Source organism: Channa argus, chromosome 11, assembly GCF_033026475.1.
Source record: "Channa argus isolate prfri chromosome 11, Channa argus male v1.0, whole genome shotgun sequence".
In the NCBI taxonomy this organism is placed as follows: Eukaryota; Metazoa; Chordata; class Actinopteri; order Anabantiformes; family Channidae; genus Channa; species Channa argus.
In genome coordinates this window covers 10457328-10466385 of record NC_090207.1, presented here as the reverse complement: position 1 = coordinate 10466385, position 9058 = coordinate 10457328, and the positions used below count along the sequence as shown (strand labels likewise).

General features: G+C 38.8%; 1 protein-coding gene across 4 annotated transcripts in view; it reads left to right on the top strand.

Annotated features, from left to right (window-relative positions):
• Positions 1-463: 463 nt before the first annotated feature.
• ghra (growth hormone receptor a) overlaps positions 464-9058 on the top strand; it is a 36875-nt gene continuing 28280 nt past the window's right edge. For 2 of the 4 annotated variants that reach the window (XM_067519730.1, XM_067519727.1), the window contains exon 1: positions 464-849. The gene's annotated coding sequence lies outside the window, so the exon portion shown is untranslated. Of the gene's footprint in view, positions 1214-9058 lie in introns of all 4 variants that reach the window. The other 2 variants (XM_067519729.1, XM_067519728.1) reach the window with 2 other exon arrangements.

Below are 9058 nucleotides of genomic sequence, written 5' to 3'. Positions count from 1 at the left end.
TAGATACAGGCTATATGCTACGTTTTCCCCTTTCGTGGGTTTTTTATGCTTAGAGAAGTACGTTTTCACAGTACCTACAGTATTTCTAAAGCTGACAAATATTAACTCCAAATCTCTTTTTTTAAAAACGCCCTCCCGTGAACTAATTATAGTCTGGATGGACCTGGTCAAATTCAGACAATCAAAGTCAATGGAACATCAAAATTGTCAATGTGCAATCAGACGCACTGGTTCAAAATTAAAAAAAGAAAAGATGTTCCAGTAGGATTTTCAACCCATAGCCTACAAATAGACCGTCTCATTGGACACAATATAACAGTATAATGAAGTGTTACTTTCCACTCCAAACTGAGGCATCTAGCAGCTGCTTTTACCTTCATTTTGGACGTTTAACCCGGTGTTATATAGGATTTGAGGCTGCGTTTGCCTGTGAGGTTACGGGGTTAGGGGGTGGGGTGTCTGTCCTCTCTGTGGTCATCATGAAGCAAAGTGGGTTGTTGGCGGATGAGGGCGCTTCACCGCCATGTGAAACTCACTCACACATACACACACACACACATACATGCACTGTACTGGTTCGTGCTCTGCGACGTACTGTGAGTAGCCCTTAGGGTAAATGATGAACTGAGCAACAGATACGACAAACAAATCCTCCGCAGGAGAGCGGCAGAGACCCGATCAAACGATCGGGTGATGTGAAAAGTGACTTGGGGAGATCTTACGGGGCCGAGCAGCCTGAGGAAGCAGGACTTTTCGTGCGCATTGGTGCTCACGCTGGCCATCAGATGACCAAGTTCTGAAAAGTCGATCTGCGCTGTCTTTGCAGTTTTTCGACACGAGACTTCGTAAGTAAGTGCGTTTATGTGTTTTTAAATCGTGCCGTGCATCTTTTTTCTATTCACCCACATCTCCAGGACTCAATGTTTTACAGTGCTGATACGCACGACTCGAGGAACTTTGCTTAAACATTTTTTTGCATTCTTTAACACATACCTATTTACTGAAAATCCCTTTAAATAGCCGGAACGTTTAGCATTTAGCGGTTTAGTCTGCACTCTTACCAAAAGCCCGAAACTTAGATCACAGAAACGTGAGACTGTGTAGAATTCCGGTGCAAATCGGTGCTGCAAAAGCAGCTGGGAAATCCGGAGATGAAGTGACAACACTGGATTGTCCAGACGGATGTGGTCTGCCTTCCCTGAGAGCCTACCTGGTAAGTTATCTCCAGTTAACTTGAGGAGTTTTATTTGATGTTACATAATAGTCACACACCATTTTAAAAAATCCTGTGGGAGAAAGAGATGTGTTTGGCTGAAGTTACTGATGGCTCATTTAAATGGGAATCAATCTCCTGAAAGATAAACATCTGAAACCAGAATATTCCCAAATGCTGTGATGTGTTACTTGATTGTTGACACAGTCTGAAGGCTATCCTGATGTAGGCGAGGCACAGAGGGAGATCATTTTTCTATGGTGGCCATGAGAGCTCAATGCACTGCAACTCTAGAAAACAAAGACATGCCATAAGCACATTAAGCAAACATTTTCACATCAGTATAACAACACAGGCTCAGAATATTTTGGGAAAAAAGAAGAAAAATAAAGTCTGCCAGGTGAGCTGAATCATATCTGAAAATCATCAGAATGTTTGAAAAATACTTTCAAACATTTCAGATTTTCAACATCACTAAGGAAAGTGGACCTAAACTTTCAGTTGCTATAGCAACAATAGGCTATGTCCTGCCTATGTTCAGTACATTTTGTTGTTTTCTGTATTTGATTGAGTTTTGTCTAGTTGAGTCTAGGCTTTTCTGAATGTCTCGTGTGTTTCTCTTTTCCAGTTTGGTTGTTACAGTGTTACATAAAACTCGTTTGCAGCTTGTTGACCTGCTCAAATATTTGTATATGTTAGTGCAACTGTTATGATTTTCTTTAGTAGTGATCAGTATCTCTTAAAGTGTTTTGATCTGAACCAGCTAATGATCAGAGTTTTATCTGGATACTTAAATGATTAAAAACATATTAAACTTTATTGATGTTAATTGATTTTGTGTCATTAGTGGTTTCCATATCTCATTGCTAAATAAATGGCAGTCATTTAGTGAAAACGAATACAATCCAATTTTGGCTGCGAGAGTAGCTTGAGATTTTGAATGCTATATGTTTACCTCTTTATCTCTGTGTTGCATTTCTACTAAATGCATTAGCATTTAAACATAGAATTAGGATGCACAGCACACTGTGACTGAATAAAATGTACAAATGTCTATAAAAGGTTTTATACAACTGCAGCTCAGTTTTTTGTTAAAACACATTCTACTCTAAAGGGTGATTGTGTTGTTAAGTCTCTTGACTGTATTCAATGTGTATTTCATCACATAGCAGTAGAAAATACTGCATGTTTATTGCACCAGTAGTGACAGTTTAGATGCCACTTTAATAATTATCAATACCTACACTGTGGGTGTGATAGTATTCATATTTTAATGCTTTTTAATATATCCAGTACATAGATAATATTTATTTGAATATATCTGAACCTCGCTTAGATTTATTGTTGGAACAGTTGCTCACTAAGTACGAGTGCAGAAAGAAAAAAAGATGATGAAGGACATGCATAATGGTAGCTATTATATTATTCACCTGGTAACTGTAGTAAGAGATGTTTTAATAGATGAAGCGAGGAGTTTTAAGAGACATTGGTTCCATCAGTTTCTGACTCAGTGTTCAATACACTCCCACATACGACATTAAGTACAGCTGTTATGTTCTATACCCTTTGACAGCTCAACAGCACTCTGGAAACCATTAGATTTTACACACACCCATGTGTATTGGTCTTTATTGATGTGCATGGTTGTCATGATGTGTGTGAGTGTGCATGTCTGACAAAGTGGAAGAAGCAGCAGGATTTACAACAAATTAGAGTGGTACATGCTGCACATCTATACTTAGTCCTGTAAAACAACACGTGGGTTAATAGAGACTTCGATTTCTTTTTAACAGGACATGTATGCCATTCAAAACACATCAAATAAGAAAAACACAGTCCAGATTATCTCATATCTGATGTCTCAGTCTGATGTCTAAGTAGTTTGATTTAATTATCTCTTGTATCTAATTACCAGTTATTCTACTGATGTCAGGCAGCTGTATCAGATGAAAAACTTAACAGCTATTGCTTTCAGTATTTTAGACAAACTGTTTTATGTCTGTGAAAACAAACACAACAATTTTCACATCTGTACAGTATACATTTTCAATGCCTCTGTCTTTTTCATATTTGCAATTTTTCCTGTTTTGTTCTCACGCTGATACACCCGTTTGACTTTATACATACTATGCCTGTGCAGGCACTTACACACAAACACTCACTCTCTCTCTGTGTGTGTCTTTCTCGCCTCCCACACGCTCAGAGCAGGGTTTGCAGATGTGTGTCCTGATCTGTTTCCAGCAGAGGCTCTTCTCATGCCAGTATGCTGACTCTGACTTTTCCACTCTCTCTTATGAAATAAGAGTAGGAGACATTGGAGCCATCCAGTAGCTAGACGTGAATATCTCAGAGCACAAATGCACATAAACACATGCACACAGGTTAAAAATGTATACTCTCTTCATATATATTTCCTCTGGATAAATATGCACATACACATATATACACACTTCCACCACTGGTTAATAAATGCATGTAAATATTTCCAGCAGCCCAAAGCTCATGAAGAACAGCTGGTTGTTGCAGATTTTGGGCCCCACCTCTTTGCCAATGTGGACTCTTCTTCACTGGTATCTGATTTAACATGCAGGCCCATGTTGAGGTCTGCAGCATGTTTACTCAAATTTTGTTTATTTTTAAGAAAGACTTTAGTGGTGGTGATGGAGGAAAGGGTACAGAACAGAAAATCTATTTGCATTATTCTTGTGTAATTATTGAGAGACCCAACAGTGGACCTTTGGACTACTTTGTGTACACTTGAACAGTCATAAAGTATAATCTCACCTCCTTGTGGCAGAGTAATTAATAAGTATCCGTAACAGTATTGTAGGTATCAGGTCCTTGGAAGTGTTAGGATATATAGGAACCAGGTCACTGCCTTGCTGCTGAAAAAAAAGCTAATAATTATAACTGTTTTACTTTTTGGTCACATTTCTGCTTTTATTATGTTAAATGACACATTTTGAAGATCTGGGTCATTTTCTGGTCATTTTGTTTAACAATTTTAGCAATGAAAACAATCTTTTGGGTATGGACTAAAATATATAGTGTGTGCCCTTCAGACTTGTTTACAGAACCTGCCTCTTTTCTATATTATTAATAGTCTTAAAAACAAATCAGGTTGCACGACATGCCGTTCGTATCAGTGATACTTTACAAACAACTGAAAAGTCACATACTGTAAGAAGAGGCCAACAGTTTAAAGTTGGTTGAACAAATGAAGCACAGTGGTTGGACATTAAATTGTCCATCCATTACGTTTTTGTGTGTATATTTTTATGACCATAGGTTAGTTAATGCTAGTACATTTAACCAAAGTATTTGTTCCTACTCCAGTACTGCAGTTTTCCACCTAAAAAGATGCCTTGTGGTGTCACATTCGCATGCTTTATTGACATGAGCTTTATTGCCTTTGGTTGGTGTTTTTTCATTTTTTTTAAATCAGACTGAATACCGAGGGATTTTACTATGTAGACTTGGCAAGTGATTCAGTGACTGGTTGAAAGTAATTAACAAGGTCATACTGAATTGATTTCAATCTTTTAATTCTTCTTTAGCCCTCCATTAGCCCAGTGAGATGAGCCCATTGAGCTTGGAGCCTCAGGGTATTTGTAGTGGTAGACTACAATTAATAATAGAGAGAGGGGCTTAAAAAAGGCATAAATTATGGAATGAGGAGTTGATAGTGATTAAGTGAAAGATTGAGTTTACATTTACAATACTGCTCTATTGGAGAAGATCCCAAAACCCTATAGTCCTAAAACCCCTAAAATCAATGTGGTGGCTGTGGATCAGGAGGTAGATCAGTCAACCACCAATGGCAGTTTGATTCCCAGCTCCTCGTGACACTGATCACCAGGTTGTCCTCTGTCAGCTACTACATGGCAGCTCTGCCGTCAGTGGTGTGTGTGCATAAATGGTAAATAGTCTGCTTATATAATACTGCTTATGTGAATTATATAGAACTTTATATAGAACATTGTGTTGGGATGCAGAGGGCTGCAGTTTTGAACCAGGTGTGGCCTAGCCACCAATGGTAACCTTGGTGTCAGTCCTAAGATAAAAGCCAGAGGGGTGGGGCAGAAAGGGCAGGAATTGCATCGGCAATCCAAAAACTTATGCCAAATAAACGTGCGTCATGAACACTCACTCACCTGACCCACCAGGAGCAATCAGACACACAACCAGGAGTGTTCAACGTACTGGTTCAACCTACTGAGCTACAGCATAATTAAGTTAAGTTAAGGTAAGTTTAAAAAATGCTATATAATTGCAGACCATTTAGGCAAAAAGACATCAATGGCTTCTGGGCTTGATCCCCAAATGTTTTCTAAGAAGTCCAGAATTTTCCTACACCTAAAAGTGTTTGGATTGATGTAGTTCATTCAGACTAGCTAGCTGTTTGTTTGTTTTTTTGTTGTTTTTTTTTTGTTTGTTTGTTTCTTGTCCTTTTGACTTAACACATAACTTCGGTGTCACCACAGTGAGCCATTAGTCCGCATTTAGATTTGGCACCGTTTTTTTACACCGAATGCCGTTCCTGACGCAACCCTTTCCAATTTCTGCCGGGCTTGGGACCGGCACTCTGCAGCTGGGAATGGAGATGGGCTATTGGTGGTTCAGTGACCTGCCCAGGACACCTCGACATATGGTTGGGAAGAGCGGGGTGTGAAACTCTGACCCTACCAACCACTGCCGCCCCAGGTTTGCTAGCTAGCTAAAAGCTAGAATTAGCTATGGACATAACAAGGTTTTTAGTTAACCTCAATAGCCTTCAGCCAAACTGAGGCAATAGCTGCATTTACAAGTGAGGGCAGAAAGTTTCAGGTCTGTAAATTGTAAGTCAGTGAGATGATTCCCATGATGATTTGCTGCTGACTAGCTAGCTAACATTAGCTGTGTTTGGTGGAGACTGAGACGAGACACTGTTGCTCCTAACAATCAGTTAGGCTAATCTGGATTATGTCAGGTAAAAAGAGCATTTTATCAAAGTTAAGTTAAAGTAAAATGGTGAATCATCATTTGTCTTTTTACATGTTTATATGAGATTACTGAGCTAAATGTAAAAAAACAAAAAAAAACAACTGAATGTTTATATCATCTGGCCCCTGGGGCTTTTCAGTTTATGTGCTAGCACATTAGCACATGGCACTCAAAAAACCACCATACTCATCGATACTTTTACATTTAGAATACATTTACATTTATTCATTTGGCAGCTGCTTCTATCCAAAGCCATTCACAAGTGAAAAGATCTAAGTCAAGGAGAAAACATCAAAGCAAAGTCCTATCAGAACAAGTGTTTCTGTTTCATGAGACGCAAGTGCAAGAAAGAGCAGAGAGAGAGATTTATTATTTTTTTAATATATTTAAGTGCATTTGGAAGATATGGAAGAGTTCTGTTTTCAGTACTTTTTTGAATATTGGGAGTGAGGTTACTGAGTGTGCAGAGTTTGGTAGCTCGATTCTTGGTCGATGGCAGTCATTTAGTGAAAACGAATACAATCCAATTTTGGCTGCGAGAGTAGCTTGAGATTTTGAATGCTATATGTTTACCTCTTTATCTCTGTGTTGCATTTCTACTAAATGCATTAGCATTTAAACATAGAATTAGGATGCACAGCACACTGTGACTGAATAAAATGTACAAATGTCTATAAAAGGTTTTATACAACTGCAGCTCAGTTTTTTGTTAAAACACATTCTACTCTAAAGGGTGATTGTGTTGTTAAGTCTCTTGACTGTATTCAATGTGTATTTCATCACATAGCAGTAGAAAATACTGCATGTTTATTGCACCAGTAGTGACAGTTTAGATGCCACTTTAATAATTATCAATACCTACACTGTGGGTGTGATAGTATTCATATTTTAATGCTTTTTAATATATCCAGTACATAGATAATATTTATTTGAATATATCTGAACCTCGCTTAGATTTATTGTTGGAACAGTTGCTCACTAAGTACGAGTGCAGAAAGAAAAAAAGATGATGAAGGACATGCATAATGGTAGCTATTATATTATTCACCTGGTAACTGTAGTAAGAGATGTTTTAATAGATGAAGCGAGGAGTTTTAAGAGACATTGGTTCCATCAGTTTCTGACTCAGTGTTCAATACACTCCATACTAGATTTTACTATGTAGACTTGGCAAGTGATTCAGTGACTGGTTGAAAGTAATTAACAAGGTCATACTGAATTGATTTCAATCTTTTAATTCTTCTTTAGCCCTCCATTAGCCCAGTGAGATGAGCCCATTGAGCTTGGAGCCTCAGGGTATTTGTAGTGGTAGACTACAATTAATAATAGAGAGAGGGGCTTAAAAAAGGCATAAATTATGGAATGAGGAGTTGATAGTGATTAAGTGAAAGATTGAGTTTACATTTACAATACTGCTCTATTGGAGAAGATCCCAAAACCCTATAGTCCTAAAACCCCTAAAATCAATGTGGTGGCTGTGGATCAGGAGGTAGATCAGTCAACCACCAATGGCAGTTTGATTCCCAGCTCCTCGTGACACTGATCACCAGGTTGTCCTCTGTCAGCTACTACATGGCAGCTCTGCCGTCAGTGGTGTGTGTGCATAAATGGTAAATAGTCTGCTTATATAATACTGCTTATGTGAATTATATAGAACTTTATATAGAACATTGTGTTGGGATGCAGAGGGCTGCAGTTTTGAACCAGGTGTGGCCTAGCCACCAATGGTAACCTTGGTGTCAGTCCTAAGATAAAAGCCAGAGGGGTGGGGCAGAAAGGGCAGGAATTGCATCGGCAATCCAAAAACTTATGCCAAATAAACGTGCGTCATGAACACTCACTCACCTGACCCACCAGGAGCAATCAGACACACAACCAGGAGTGTTCAACGTACTGGTTCAACCTACTGAGCTACAGCATAATTAAGTTAAGTTAAGGTAAGTTTAAAAAATGCTATATAATTGCAGACCATTTAGGCAAAAAGACATCAATGGCTTCTGGGCTTGATCCCCAAATGTTTTCTAAGAAGTCCAGAATTTTCCTACACCTAAAAGTGTTTGGATTGATGTAGTTCATTCAGACTAGCTAGCTGTTTGTTTGTTTTTTTGTTGTTTTTTTTTGTTTGTTTGTTTCTTGTCCTTTTGACTTAACACATAACTTCGGTGTCACCACAGTGAGCCATTAGTCCGCATTTAGATTTGGCACCGTTTTTTTACACCGAATGCCGTTCCTGACGCAACCCTTTCCAATTTCTGCCGGGCTTGGGACCGGCACTCTGCAGCTGGGAATGGAGATGGGCTATTGGTGGTTCAGTGACCTGCCCAGGACACCTCGACATATGGTTGGGAAGAGCGGGGTGTGAAACTCTGACCCTACCAACCACTGCCGCCCCAGGTTTGCTAGCTAGCTAAAAGCTAGAATTAGCTATGGACATAACAAGGTTTTTAGTTAACCTCAATAGCCTTCAGCCAAACTGAGGCAATAGCTGCATTTACAAGTGAGGGCAGAAAGTTTCAGGTCTGTAAATTGTAAGTCAGTGAGATGATTCCCATGATGATTTGCTGCTGACTAGCTAGCTAACATTAGCTGTGTTTGGTGGAGACTGAGACGAGACACTGTTGCTCCTAACAATCAGTTAGGCTAATCTGGATTATGTCAGGTAAAAAGAGCATTTTATCAAAGTTAAGTTAAAGTAAAATGGTGAATCATCATTTGTCTTTTTACATGTTTATATGAGATTACTGAGCTAAATGTAAAAAAACAAAAAAAAACAACTGAATGTTTATATCATCTGGCCCCTGGGGCTTTTCAGTTTATGTGCTAGCACATTAGCACATGGCACTCAAAAAACCACCATACTCA